The 15,653-nt window shown below is 41.9% G+C and overlaps 2 long non-coding RNA genes across 3 annotated transcripts in view; one reads left to right on the forward strand and one right to left on the reverse strand.

The window, feature by feature from the left end:
• Nucleotides 1-13,194, forward strand: part of LOC146765740 (uncharacterized) — a 16,191-nt gene extending 2,997 nt beyond the window's left edge. The window contains exon 3 of the long non-coding RNA XR_014949697.1: nt 7,407-13,194. This is a non-coding gene — a long non-coding RNA (uncharacterized LOC146765740). The remainder of the gene's footprint in view (nt 1-7,406) is intronic.
• The window catches only part of LOC116184343 (uncharacterized), a 73,266-nt gene that overhangs the window by 16,811 nt on the left and 40,802 nt on the right, over nt 1-15,653 (reverse strand). The window lies entirely within an intron of this gene.

Here is a 15,653-nt window from a genome sequence, read left to right on the forward strand (position 1 = left end):
TGAGGATCTACTTACTGACTGTCATGTGTGGGCAAGGTTTCGCCATTACTTAAGGGATGAGCTGGATCATGGAGGTGCAATGCTGCCACAGCTCTGCTGCACAGTATGGTTCAGGGGCAGGAGCCAAAACTGTGACCAACAGGCCAGAATATGCCAGAACCTGTGGGCATTGAGTGCAGTGATTCTTTCCTACACCAAGTCATAACAGGTTTTGCAGTATCAGCATTGTTAGGTGCTGGTATGGATGGGAAGGAAAGAGGCACTGCAGATCTTTAACTCTCTGTGCACTGAATAAGTGACTACTCTTCAGTTTCTCAGAAGTTAAAGGGTCAATGAGAAAAGCTCCCTCCCCTGACCTCTCTCCCCTAATGTGCTTGTTGATTTCTCCTCCTCCTAAGCATGATTTTTGTTGTGTTTACTCATTCATATGCATATATCACATGGACACATACATCATCCATCAGTGCAAATGTCACACTGTGCAAAAGCCCTGGGTCCAGAGCGACAGCTGAGTTAGAGCCTGTGCTCTGGAGCAACCTCCTTGCCAAGATGTTGTAGCTGGATGGTTTTAAACAGAACTCAGTTATGGAAAGATCCACCAGAAAAAGAATCTGCGGTCACAAGCTGCTCTTGGGGAAGCTGCCAGCTCCTGTGGGCCACTGGCCTTCTCATGGGGACACTGAGGTGGCCATGGAAGGGCTACAGAGGGGGTTGTGATCACAAATGTTCCCAGCTGGTTGGTTTTTGACTTCTGCAAAATGACTCATCACTCTTCTTTCTGCTGAATTGATTTGAAGGTGCTGGTGCTGATTCTGCTGCCGAGCTCAGGGCTGAGGATTAAATGGCACAAAAACCTCATCACTGTCACTTCTCTTGTTGGCTGGAGCCCAGTTTGGAGGAGCAGCCTCTGGTGCACAGCAGTGATGCCACACTTGCTTAGGCAGATTCATTTCTCAGGGTCCTACTTACTACTTCTGCCTTTATTCTGCTGCACAGGCATCTATTTTTTTTCTTTTCACAACAATTTGGAGTTTTCATGGCAACAGCTGTGAAAGCCAATGGCACTCATACAAGTCAAACTTCAAGCAACACTCTGCAGAATATACAGAATACTCTATTTTAGTGCACCACATCATTAATTAGGAGAGACAGACTGGGCAGGTTTGGAAAATATGATCTCTAGTGTTCAATTTTTAAATAGGATTTTGAAGTGGCCATTGAGATTCTCTGCAGTTTCTGCACATAGAGGAAAATATAGCTAGAAAAATTAGGTCATATATTGATTAATCTCAGAACCGAAATAAATTATTTATATTAGTTACCAGCTGACTCTGTTTGTGATGGTTCTCCTGGCTATGGTCTTATTAACTTAATGTGGTCATAACAGAAGGAAAGAGAGGGATTGATGGTGTAGGAACCCTGAAAATCTGAAGAGTTGCTAAATTTATCCCAGTAATTCTGTGCTTAGAGCAAGCAGGAATTTCAATTTTCATTGATGTAATTTATAAAGCGCAGGTATTGTACATGACAAGAATAATTTCCTTAACCCATGTGGTGAGACATTCACACTTGAGAACCCCAGTGTGCCACAGACAGTGTCACCAATGGTGGAGCTAGAGGTACAGGTGACAACATGATGGACTCCCACATTTAAAGGCTGATACCTATTTAAAACCTGTGCTTTTATAAATAAAAGGTGATGCTATAATTATTAATTTAGAAGCTTATTTTTCTCAAATCATGCTCCTTTTTCTTTTTTAGATTGTGCTCTTTTCTTTCTAAAATTTTTAACTGAGCCTTTTCTGCTTACATTTTTTTCACTTGAAATGTTGGGTGGGTGATTTCTAAAGGTAACCTAATGTCAATATTATCTCTGCTTCAAGTGAGAATATAATTAATACAAAAATCTTCAGATTTCTAATATATTTTTCAATATTAGAAACCCAGCATTTTCCCAAAATTGTACTGGATCCAACTCCCATTTTGGATTTGGAAATGCTTTCAGTGAAAAGGTTCTAACCATCTTGATTTATTTTTAAAGCAGCAATGATGTTTGCAGTAGGCTGTAATTATCTTTAGTTCCAAGATCTTTGATCACAGTGTATTCACATCTAAATCTGAGTTGGGATCTAGATCTCTCTTCTTTATGCCTCAGGCTATAATTTGTGGGGCTTCTTTGGCAAAAGAATTTCTTTTATGAGATACGCACATACCAGAGCAGCACCACTTTTGCCCTGGCTGTGTGGGAGTATACAAACTTATAAAAAATGGATTGTGATGCCCTTTAGAGGGAAGGGAGAAGGGAGAAGTCTCATATTCTAGCCCTAGGATTTTGATAATGCTGGAAGCAGCATCAGCTGAGCATCAGATATTTGAGGTTAATGCCTGCCTTGTGGAAATCAGTGTGCTATGGGATTTGATTCTTGTGTAAAAGAAGAATATAGACTTGGGATTTAGAGATAGGAGTGATCTGAGCACAGTGCTCAGGACTGACCAGGTGGGAAACAGCTGAGGCTCTACAAGATCTGACTGAAAAATACTCAGAAATAATTGCAGAAATGGTCCAGTTGTTCAGCTGCTCTTTAGCAAGAGATTTCTGTGTCTGTAGGAGTATTCTCTCCTGTTTAGCTTTAATTTGAGTCCCTAAAATAGACAGCTCATCTTGCCAGACTCCCACGGAGGGAGGCTGAGGCTCCTCCACAGGCTGAGTCAGGAGGACAGAGCAGTGCCTGCCTGTAGGATCCACAGCATCCACAGCATTTATGAGCAACCCCCATCCCTTCTGTACAGCCCCTCAAAAATGGAAATAAACCTTAGCTCATTTCCACTGGCAAAACCATAAGATTCTCAGTGAAAACTTTATTTGAGTGCAGCTGGGACTGGGATTGCTGATCTCAATAAGAATCCCAGATTTCTCTGAACTGTTGGGTACATCCATACTGCCACACATCAGCTACAGAATGGAACATGAAAACCTTTGTTTATGTGTTCTCAAATTTGATTACAAGACTTCCATATTAAAACTTACTTTTCCAAATAAATAATTTAAGCACAGCTAACATGTCTTTTCCTTATCACCATTGTTGTGATAATGGATGATGAAAACAACTGTGTTCCTGAATTGCTAAATCTTGGGAAAATAAGGAAGCAAGTTTTAGCTGTATGTGTATTTTCATGTTAAACCTGTATAACCAAGATTGCAGAGCCTCAGAGCTTACCATCCTCTATCAGGCAAAATGATTTAATTTCTGCTTAAATCTTAAATCATTGTCTGTTTATAGAAAAATGCCAGATGACAGGAGCAGCGAGAGGTAAATGGGAGGATGCTGGATGCTATCAGTTTTGACTGAGAAGGCACAATAAATCTATTTCTAGCAAGAAGAGAACCATGCTGCTGGTGAAATGCCATTATCCTGCCTCTTCCAATATGTTTTCACCTGATGGATCAGAGAAGAAAATATCGGTATTAGCACAGAACAGATTTCCCCTCTGAGTGAAAGTGACTTTATATCAGAAACACGTGCTAAAGATGTCTTTTGCATTCCTGCTAATTTCTCAGATCCAGCCTTGGGCATATGCTCCTTATCTAATCTTGACTGCTGCATTAAACCAATGTCTGCTATTCTACTTTATCCTTTGTGTCATTGCAGACATGGTTTCTATTTTCTTAGCACTTCACCAAGGTAACGTGTAACTGCTTGGAAAATGTTAACATCTGTGAAGGAAAAAAAGAATCAAAGGAAGGGAATTAATCAAAGCCTTGAGATTTATGGGCTAAATCCTTGGACTTTGGGCCAGGTAGTAGGTTTGTTTCTCTGCTGAGGCAGCTTATATGCAGATGCCTGAGCTACTTCTGGTGATAAACCTGATTTGAAACCCTGAAGGCAGGGATTTCTACCTGGGGTACAGTGGATGGGTCACTTGGTGGGAAGGCAGCAAATGGTGTCACTGAAAGAAGTGGGAAAACCTCTGGATCATTCAAGAGCTAAAATCAAAATCTCCCTTTGATGGCATCCATGGCTTAGTCATCAAATCTTTAGTATTTTTAGACAGGATGAGTTGCTGTGCCACATACAGAACTGTAGCTGGGCACTGCTGCATTACTGCAAGACACTTCACAGTTGCTCTGACCATTATTCTTATTATAATTATGATTGTTGTTATTATTATGTACTTTGGTGGAATAACAAGAAATTAAGATTTGGAATGGAAAAGTCAAAGTTCCTGGAAATGTTTCACTGTTCACAGATTACCTTCATAGCTGTGGTTTCACAAGTACCACTGGTGCTTTGACAGTCGTGCTGTTAAATCTGCTGGAGACATACATTCAGACTGGATTCCCATTACTGGGAATGATAGTGGGTGTCTGGAATGGAAATTGTATGTTCTTTTGAAAGTTTCAGTTGTCACTATACGTTACTTGCAGCATTAATATTGCAAATTGCAATCCGATGTAGAAACATAAAGGGATTTACTACTACAGAGCTGGATGTGTTATGTGATGTAGTGCTGTGATATTAGACAATGTGACATTTCATGAATAAAACAAAAGATCTTACAGCACTCCTTATTAAGGGGAAAAAGTGCTTGAAGATGGTCACATTTACAGGGCAACCCTCTGAGGAGTATTTAAAATGCTAGAAATTTTATGATGGCTCTTAAAAATCTAATTATATACTGATAGAAATTAATAAAATCCACAGGAGAAAAGATAAGAATGAATGAAATAAGATCAGTGAAGCTATAATGCTGAACAACAGGATTTATATTAACATCTAAAAATCACAATAAAACACCATCGAAAGGCACACAGAACCTGGTGAATGGAAGTTGAAAGAAAAATGTTGCCACAGACTAATAAAGATATTTCTCTTCCTAAGATTAAGCATATTATATCATCCCAAACATTTGCTCAGCACAGTGCAGAGAGGGGAGCGAGCAGTAAATAGCTAGTTTTGATTTTTCAGGATGACTTTTTGTGGGGCTGAGCACTCTCAGGAGTGGTGGCCAGAGGTGAAGCATGGCCAGCAGAGCCTCTCTTGACCACCCTTCTCCTTCCACGTGTCCCAGCCAAGCTGCCTGGATGTTTGGGAATGGTGATGTGCAAACCTTTGTGTTAACACCCTCCTCCTTCAGCTGCTGAAAGGCAGGACCTGGCCAGAATGGCCACCACCATCCATCCTACAGATCTAGACAGAAGTGGTGCCTGTGGCCACCTCAGAATTTACCAGTCTGATCTGGGCTATCCCTAAATCCCAGAATGGTGCTGCTAATGTGGCCCCAGCACCCAGCAGAGTGGGCTCAGGGAAGCTGTGGAGGTGGGATGGAGCTGTGCCCCACATTCAATGCAGGTGTGGTTCAAAGTGTCCCTCTGGAGCTGCTGGGGGCTCCTCCCAGAGCTGACTCGGGGTGTGAGCCAACAATGCACCAGGATAAAAAGAATAAGCTACCACCACACTGGCATGTGGAATGCATGGAGAAAAAGCAACATATACTGGTAAAAATGCATCAGAATGCAGGTGAACGGGGGATGAATTAAAATTACAAAAAGAAAAATTTATTCTGGAATCTTCACATTTCAATTCTTCATGCTGCAATAAAATGTTTCTTAGAAAATGCTTGTGCTTGCTTTCAGATGCAGGTGAGCAGCAGTGCTGGCTTGGAGCCCAGCCTGGAGTTTGTTTTTCTGTAGATGGAACCACTGTCCTCGTTTGCCACTCCCCATGCAGCCCTGGGCAATATCCTCCCCATTATTTTATTACCAGAGCACTGTGGCTCTCCATGGAGGGAATATTCTCATGGCTGAGCTCAGACTCAAGAGGATTTTGGCCTTTAAACCTTGCAGTAGTGTTGACATAGAATAATTTTCCCCTTATTAATCTCTGGACATTGGGATTCTGCATGTGGAAGACATTAAACAAGGCAGCCCACCTGTGCTTTCTTTTATTTATTTTTTGTTTAGGTAAGTATTTACCAACATTTCTCTGAAGGCACCTGTTCAGCTGTGGACACAGAAATTGCATATTAAAATTTGTATGGGCTGTCCTGAGGCACACAAGACTAGGCACACATGGCTTTTCACAGCTAGTAGCTCATGGGTGATATTTGATTGATATAATTACTATTATTATTATTATTATGCACTAGGAAATTAATTATTAATAAGTAACATCATAAATATAGCCAGCTTTCAGCATTATCAGCATTGAACCCTAATATCATGACAATGCTATTCATCTTAAAGTTTCACTCATTTCAGCATTTCTTTACTAATTACCTGAAGACTTTCTGCACTCAGAATATTTGGCATTATGACAGAGATCACGTCCAATGCAGGCTCTAGCCCCAAAACACGAGCTGTGCTGAGGAGGATGTGTTCAAGGACACATGTACCAGACCAACTCTTATGCACACCAATTGCTTGTGCTCAATTAAAAGTTGACATAACTTCATTTTCAAAGACAAAACACTGTTCTGTTTTCACTTCCCTGCTTTTATTATTAGATCACAATCCAAGATATTTCAGTTCACTGCACTGTGGTGCTTCGAGAGCATTTGTTGGGACCTGCAAATATTCCTCATGCTTGCACTGCACACCTAAAACCCCATGGTAACGAGTGTTTTCCTTCCCAGCGTAAGTGCTGTGAGCACTGGCACTGAGAATATGATTAATGTGGCACATGTTTGCAAAACTGGGATTCCTCCAGCCCCCTCTGCTCTTAGTGAGTTGTGGGGATGGAATGTGTGGAGAGTGACTAAAGCAGCAAGAGCAGAGCTGGAGAAGCCCTCAGGCTTTGGCATCAGAAAAGCTCCGTATGGCCCCGGGTTCCACTTTGGAAGCTTGCTACACATTGAAATATAATTAATGGGACATCTACTCAGTCTTGATCTTGAAGTTCATTTTAACCATGTTCAGCATTTAAGAGTTGAGACAATGAACACTTGATGTTGCAGAACGGTGCCAAAAATGTAAGTCTGGAGCATTCCTACTCCTGATTTGTTTTGACAGACATTTCATTTTGTGAAGCTGCAGTTAGAGCAATAAAAACAAAATTCACCACAGAAAAACAAACACCAGCTCCCCTTCCAGCAAAACTGATACATTCTTCAAATCCTGGAAAACTGTGCAGCTAGAGCCCATTGAGTTTCCACAGGAGGTAAAACTCATTAGCAAACACATGAAAGACAACAAGCAGATGATTGTGAAAAAGATATTTGCACAGTTATTTCAGCAAGAAATTTAAAGTTTCTGGTTGCTGGCACTTAGTGTGTGTGACCTTGGTTAGGGAATGCTTATTGCTGAAAAACAAACTCCAAGCACCCTTACAGACAGCAGGAGAGCTGGAGCAATGGAATTCACTGAAAAGGAGGTAAAGCTGACATTTCTCTTTTTATTCCGCCAACAGATCATCTGTTCAAGGAGATGCACGGAAGAGGAAAAGCATCCCTGGAGTGGGCAAAGGGGGATGGAATGGGGCATGGCCAGGATTGTGTGCTGCTGAGGAAGGATCTCTGCTTTGCCCCCAGTCAAAGGGGATTTGTGCTAAGCCGAAGGATGCCGGGCGCCGTGAGCCTCTGGAGCACAGAGGAGCTTTCTGTTAGAGCTTCCTGTGCTTTGTTCCACAAAATACATTAACGGGAGGAAGAGAGCTCTCACTACAACCCTGATTACTATTTCCTTTAATTCCATCAAAATGACTTCTTCCCAGCACAGCCTCCCCAGCCAGATGCTCTCCCAGCCTGCGGAGGGTTTGGGACCTTCATGTGCACTGCTGGAAATGTTTTGCAGATTTCAGCAGGACTCCTGGGCTGGGTGTATGAAAGCACAGCTTAAGCAGTGACAAATAGAAAGCACATGCTTAGTAAAGCTGCATTACACAACTCCATCCCACTTCAATGTCATCTATCCCTAAAACAACAAACCTGTGGGGACTTGTGCCTCCGTGTGTGTCTTGGAAAAGGGAAGTAGGGCTGAGGTTATGGTGACTTGTGAGGACAAGCTGGTGGAGAGATTTGGGTTGACATGGGACCACCATTAGCTCCAGGGCCTTGGGGGCTTACTCACCACCTGATTAACAGGCACATGAATAGTTCTTTCATGTGACAGGACAGCCCCTGGCTTGTCTAAACACACAACAACGCCCTCACCATGAAAACAGAGGCAGAAGCACACAATCAGAGAATCAATAGCTTGGAAAATACCTCAAAGACCTCTAAGACCACTGAGTCCAACTGCTGAGCCAGCAGCATCTTGTTCACCACTATACCACAGTCCCAAGTGCTACATCCAACATTTCTAGGGATGGTGACTGCACCACTTCCCTGGGCAGCTGGTCCCAATGCCTGACCACCCTTCCAGTGAAGATATTTTCCCTAATGACTTATCTAAACCTGCCCCTGCTCAGCCTGGGGCCATATGCTCTGGTCCAGTCATCCAGGTCTGGCAGGGGGTGCCTGAGTGGTTCCTCATGCTGGAGCTCAGGGTGAAGCTGGTTCAGATCTGCCCCCCAGGTTCTGCAAGCAGGTTCACCCTTCATCAATATCTGCTTTCACAGTGAGCTGTATCCTGCTGGCTGGAGGTTCCTTCCAGGATCCACTTCCAGGACAGGGCAGGCAGCAGAAATTAACCCCAAGGCAGAAGATCCTCCTCTGCTTTCATCCCTGACACCATCCTCCTCACTCTACTCCTCCCCCCGAGCTTCTCAGTGGGTGCTGAGCAGTCCTTGAATCTTTTCATCTATCTCATTTTGTTTTACTCAGTCTGAGCAGCCTTCACAAGACAAAATTGTAATCTTTTCAATTTGAGCCCCTGTGTGCTCAGCAGCCCCAGCAGAGCACTGGTAGCATTTGACTAAGACCAATGTTCTCGATGTGAACTCAGAGTCTGTGTTTTATTTAATTTTGTCTTTTTCAATTAAGTTTTTCCTGTCCTTCCATTGCTGTTTTGAGCACTGTTAGTCCTAATGTTGAATAAACAGACATTTCTAAGGCTTTATTTATTTCAGCTGCATATCTCACACATTCTTTCAAAGACAAAAATAACACTTGGTTTCATGGTTTTGATTTTTTCTGTAACTTTTGTCGCTACAGAAATGTTGACGGTTTGGTTCAATTATCACCATATCAGTATTTTCATATATTTGGAATGGGAAGGGAGGAGGAGAGAAAAACAGGCAGTGAAGGCACTGAACACTGCTACAAGTAAAGCTAACAGAAGGAAAGTGAAATAACATGGGATATTATCACAATTTTTTTCAAAAATGCTTTCTGAAGTTATCTGTATATTTTAAGTTTCCCACAGTGATACACTTCAAGTTTTTAAAACAACACAAACATTTGCCTTGGCTAACAGCCTAGTGTAAAGAATAAAAATTATCAACACAACTAAATGGCTTAAAAAGACAAGGTATTGTCCCTGAGGAGAAGCAGAGAATGTAAAAGTAATCTATACAGGCGCAATGCTCTTCTCGTGTGGCCAGCAAAAACAAATGGGCTGAGTCAGTTGTCTCCTTTAAATGAAGATATTTTGTTCTTTACCTGTCTATCATCTCTCTAGGATGCACATGTACCATCTGACTGGACTACTTTGAGTACAATTAATATTTGTTCTGTGTCTTATGCGTGCTTTTTTGGTAATGACAGGACATTTATTTATTGCTCTTCATCAAGAATTAATAAAGAAGCCAGAGGGGCTATAGATTTCATGATTCCCTGGCAGAGAGTTGTGAGCAGGTTGTCTGAACTCTACAACCCCTAAAAGGTCATTTTTTTTTTTCATTATTTGGGCCTTACTGAATTCACAAAGGTCATTGAAGTCCATTTTTTCCTTCATTATTGTTTGTTCTTCAGCCTTTTTGGAAACAGAAATTAAGTTCAAACCTCTGCTGCACTGAATTCTTTGGCAGCTTTTTAAAGCTGCCCGGAAACCATTGTGAAAACTTCTCTAATCAGATAGTGACTGATATACAGTGAGTGCTAATAGAAATGTTTGAAAACAAAATGCAGGGTGCTATAAAACAGCATTACTAGATAGTAAATAACATTTCAAATATGCAAGGAAATCACATTCCAGCCCTGCTTTGTCTCTGCTGCCTTCTTTCCCTCCAGGATCTGTTCTTGCTGTGGGAAGTCCTCTCCGTATGAGATGGAATTTAGGCTCCCTGCATGGCTTTCAGAGGAGATGGAAGAGAGAGACTGACTTGGGTTTGCATTCAGCCTCATCAGGAGGCTGTCACTGAGCACTGAAAAGCCCCCAAAGAGCAGCAGTGTCCTGGGTAGGACAGGAAGCATCCAGTCCCTTGTGCTTGCTGCTGTCCTCTGTGCACTCCCAGAAAATGGGACAGAGAGCCTGGCCTTGGCACCAGCGTGCTGGGAGAGCCTGGTGCATGGTGCCCAGTCCATGGGATCCTGCTCTACCTCCTCAGCTCTTGTCTTGATAAATAACAAATGATCTAAGAGAGCTTGATCCTAATGAAAGATGTGTGTGTGGACTCACTGTCAAAGGTCTTGGGAGAGGCTGCCAAAAGGGAAAAAACCCAAACCAATATACGCAATACAAAAGCAAAGTCTGACCAAAATGAAGCTGCTAATGAAAAGAAATTGTTTGCATGGACTTATAGATGAGTGAATGACCAGTCAGGGGAAAATATTATTTTCCTGGGAAAGCTTAACATTTGAGTAAGGAAAAAAGACTGCTGCTTATCTGTGGCAGATTACTGTGCCCTACTGAAAACACTGCCCTGATTTTTTCTCTCCCTCTTTCTGAAGCTGTTCTTTTTCAGATCAGGCAAAAGGGAAACAAATGTGTAATTGTCTCATACATAATCTCTAATCTCAGTTTCGGCACAAATGTGTAGCAGCCCTTAACAGAGGAAGAGAAAAATGTGCTTGTTTGGAATGAATGTTTGGTTGTCTCTGAGCACAGACACTGTGACATACTGTTCACATCTTGGGCAAAGGATCCTTGTGACTTTTAACTTGTTCACAGCATTGGCTTTAAATGGATTTTAGCCTGAAATGAAAATATATGGGGTCATCTTAGAGGCTGGAGCATTAGAAAAAGAGAACAAATGCTGTGGGATTTTTTCATGGAGATGCAGGGAGGGACTGTTAAGTGCTGGCATAGGTATGAGTTCATCAAGGTACGGGTGCTCATTTCTGTCTATACCACATGAAAAAATCAATTTAATTTAATGAGAATACTCTAAGCTTCAAAATGGAAACATGCTGAAGTACCTTCCTGGGGCATTAAACAGCCGCCCCAATGTTGTCTGTGTCACCAGTGTCAAAGTCAGCCTGTTTGATGAATTTTGCCCTCTTAGTGTGAAATCACATGTGGTTTGCAGCAGAATTTTGTGAGTGCCTTTGAATGCAAAATCCGGGCTGTAGATGTGTGGATGAAAGGCTCTGTATAAATGTCAGCCTTTATTATTGTTACAAATTTCCGGCTTCTGTTATTAAGACATTTTATATGGATCTTTGCGTGTCTCTCCGTCTGTGAGTTTGGATTAAATGCCTGCCACAAATCTCCCTGGCATCCCGTGGAGGGGATTGCTTTAACTTGGTGCTCTTCTAACCTTTCCTTCTGTTCAGGGAATAAACCTGCTTTAAAAAAAATGACCTCATAAAAATGGAGTAAACTCTGAGCTCTTTGTTTTTCTCAGGTCTAACCTCCAGGAAGACTATAAATTCATTTATTCCATAAAACACAAAGAAGTAAATCTTCAGCATAATGTGTGGGGAATTAGCCACTTAACTCCCATTAACATTAATGGGAACTGAATATTTATTTGCCCCACAGCACATAAATCTTTGCCTTGTAACTTCTACAGTTTCTAACTAAAATGTTTCCATTGTTCTAAGAATCATGGTTATCCTGCTGGAGTGTTTACTGGGTTGTCAGGCTATGGGAGATATATTGGATATTTCAGTCTTTTTCCTTCAAGTAAGCTGTAAAATGCATTGGGGATCTGTAATGTGAACTTTCTGAAACCTCTGTGTGATAAGCTCCGATGATTCAAACCTCCTCTGCTTGGTGCTGGTCCCGTGGTTCCTGCTGGGAGCAGGAATCATTTGACAGGAATAAACTGCTGTGACTGATGGGCTTTTGGTCTGTGCCTGGGGTGAAGGATGGATGGGGCTGAGGCTTTTGGTGCTCTGCCATGAGTCTTCACCTCTTCCACAATCTGTATTTCTTCATTTGTTCTTCCAAGCTTGTGTTCTCATTGTAAGGGAGTTACACTCTCAGCTCTTCTCTATTTAAAGTGAAGATCAGGCAAATCAATCAAGCCCCAAATAAGCCTGCTTTGAGGAGATCTCTGGTCTCTGCCCTGGAGGGAGGTGAAGGGGCCACAGCTCAGTGAGACCTACTGAAGGCTCCACATTTTTATGTGTATTTACCTGGAAGACACTGAGTCTCTCTCAGGATGGATGAGCCAGTGGAGCCTCACAAATACATGAATATGAAATCTGCCACTCACTGGCTGAAATCCAGGCTCTGTTTTACTCCATGGCAAAACTTCCCATGACTTCAGCACACCAGGTTTAAGTAGTGCATGAAACTACTTTTCCCTGAAGCATTCTATAGAAACCTATTGCTCTTCTGTATGGTTTATTTGAGTCACTCTGAGGAAGTTAATAAATCCTCCAAATTTCTGGTTAAAAGTAAATAAGTAACAATGGAAGCAGAAAAACTCCATCTTACCTCCTGTCGATTTATGAAGTATTTTACAAATAAAGCCTTCCTCTGCACCCAAGTGCATTGGGCAAAAAGCAAGAGGCTTAAACTAAAGCTGGAGAGTTTTAGGCAAAACATCAGAAAAGGCTTCCCAGGGGTTAGGGTTGGGAAGCACAGCTGCAGACTGTGCAGGCTGCTGTCTCCAGGAGCAGGCTAGACAAATTGTGAAGAGGGATCTAGGTGGTCTCGTTGAAGAGGAAAAGAAGGGTTATTACTTTATACACTCCCTTTCAGCTCTGCCACTCTGCTGGAGCAAGAGGGGATGCATGGATTTTTAAGGTTGTTGGATCGAGTCTGTTTAGCTCTGTTAGACTTTTCAATGAACCAATAATATCATCTTCTGATCTCACTTCTTCTGTGTCCCTGTGATCTTGGGGAGTCACAGGTGGAGAACCTGCCTTCTTTCCCTGTTCTCCACCTTTTGCAGGGAGCTGAGCACACGTGAGCCCTGCACACTCCAGCAGTGCAGGACTCTCTTCTCATGGCAGTGAGACACTCAGACAATCCTCAGCTGAGCTCAGTGTGCAGAAAGCCTTTTTTAGCACTGCTTGAACCTCTGGTTTTATTATCCAGACCAGCTCCCTCTCTGCACCTGTCAGCTTCCTCCTGAGACTGAAACGAGAGAAGTCTCCACGTCTGTTTTCACAGCTCCAAAGCAGAGACAGGCATTTGTGAGGAAACCATTAAGCAATGCTACACCATTTGTTGTGGATCCATTTTCTTTCCTGAAGCCAAAGTATTTGTTTTCAAGGTTTAGGGAACAGGATTCTGGTGTGACTTAGGCCAATATAAATGCACAGAACCCCTCCAGGCAATGAGTACAAACACTTTTGATTCACACACTTTGCTGCACTCGAGGCACAGGGATGAGAACCACATCTGCCTCTGGAGCTCTCCAGTCACAGAGACTGGCTCAGGGATGGGATATCTATGAGATATTAAAACATCAAGCTGTTGCTATTATTAGGTTCTCAAAGCACTACAATCATAAACAATGAGCAAACAGGAAGCCTCACCTGCAACATGCTACTGGCATGATGAGCACATCTCTGGAGCCAGCTTTGATTTCAGGTTTAGTTCCTGTGAAAAATACTTAATCAGGAAATCTTTACTCGAGCTTTATTTAGTTTTCTGTTTTCTCAAATGCGGCACTATTCATCAAAATCTTTGAAAATATGAAGTCAATTTTAGCTGTGAACACATAAGATTAAAATAAGCCTCACTGTACCTCACACTTCATGTATTTCTTCCTGAATGTGCCATTAGCAGTCTCTGCACTGGGCATCAGTTACTGAATGTAAATATCTGCAACAAAAGCTGCTTAACAACGTTCAGAATCTCCTCTCAAGAAAGGGGGATAGGAAATGATCAAAGAGAGCAGAATACTAGAGAGGAAATTGCAATTACACAATCTGAAGTTAAGTGTTTCCTACGGAAAAGAACGTGGTGCCTTTAATCATGAGAGGTGGAATTCCCATTAACTGTTTTCTGTCACCCACATTACAGTGCCACAAAGGCCCCATCCAGCACTGCCATCACAGGAGACACTTCCAGCTGCATTGATCAGGATCCATTGCCACCATCCATGTCCTTGAGGAAGGATTCTCCAGCTGGACTGAGACACTAGAACATCTCCCTGGAGCAGCCCGGCTCACATGGACAACTGATTTATACAAGCTGCTTCTGTCCTGGCTGAGGGTGGCAGGGCCACAGCAGCTCTGTGGCACTGTAGGGGCACAGATACAGTGTTGGGCAATGCCATGGACCAGTCAGGATGATTTATGCTCAGCCATGTTTGGAGAAACAAATGCATGTATCAGATAAAACCATATTTATTTCTTTTTTTTCCCCCCCTCTTTTTATTCTAAAGTGCTGGAGGGGTTTCCAGCAATAGATAAAATCATTTTCACAAAACTGAAATGCAAGATTTGTTCCAGAGCTTGTTAGGTCCTGAAATCTGTAGGTGGGGTTGGGAAAATGACATTCCCAGCTCTTCCCCAACAACAAAGCTATTACAGCCTTGATAAATGTTATCCAGTGCTACTGTTTGTGCCATATTCCCAACAGCAAATGCAAGCATCTTCAGGATCCAACAGGCTCCCAAGGATAAGCCTAGCAATTCAACTAAAAATAAATATAATTAACCCATAAAAAGAAAAAATGTCTGTAAGATTATCATCCTTGCAGCTGGTTGGAATGTGCTTGGGAAATATTTTTGTAGCTAGTTGCAAATCAAATCTGTTTTACATGGAGACAGTGTTGCCAAAATAACACAAAACAGATTTATTAAATAAAAGATGTAAATGGAACAAAGATAAAATAAAAAAATGGAAAAAAAATTCACATGTTTGGACAAGTTGCTCATAAATATGCTTTCCTTCTCTTAGAATCAATGAGTTGGTATCTGGCCTAAGGTTGTGTTTTTTAACCTGTCAGACTGCAACCTGCAAGAGTGGATAGCAAACATCAGATGAGTGATCCAAGGGATTTACTCATTTTTAATGGCTAATCCTTCATTCTTATGATGTTTTAATCATTCATGACCTTTATAATAATCCATCCCCTCCTAAAATTTCCATGGCTGGGAATTTGTTCAGATTAACTATCAGATATATTGAATAAACTGCCTAAATCATGTCTTGTCTCTGTTACGTGTCTGGCTAAGTGAGGCTTTCCAATCAGGACAGTAATGAGCATCACACAGAGAATATTGTAGCACCTCCCCCAGTTGCTTAAACAACTGATCTTGGAGAATCAGTACTAATGGGTTTACACCATTTCTGAAAAGTGAAAAAAGTTTTCATGAATAGAACATCTAACATTGTGGAGAGTAATAAATTAATAATTTCATCTAACAGCCACAAACAACTTCAGAAGAAAATGAGTCAGTGCTCAAATTCTGAAGGAGAGAGCCTTG

The sequence above is a fragment of the Lonchura striata genome, chromosome 20, assembly GCF_050655825.1.
Source record: "Lonchura striata isolate lonStrDom1 chromosome 20, ASM5065582v1, whole genome shotgun sequence".
Taxonomy (NCBI): Eukaryota; Metazoa; Chordata; class Aves; order Passeriformes; family Estrildidae; genus Lonchura; species Lonchura striata.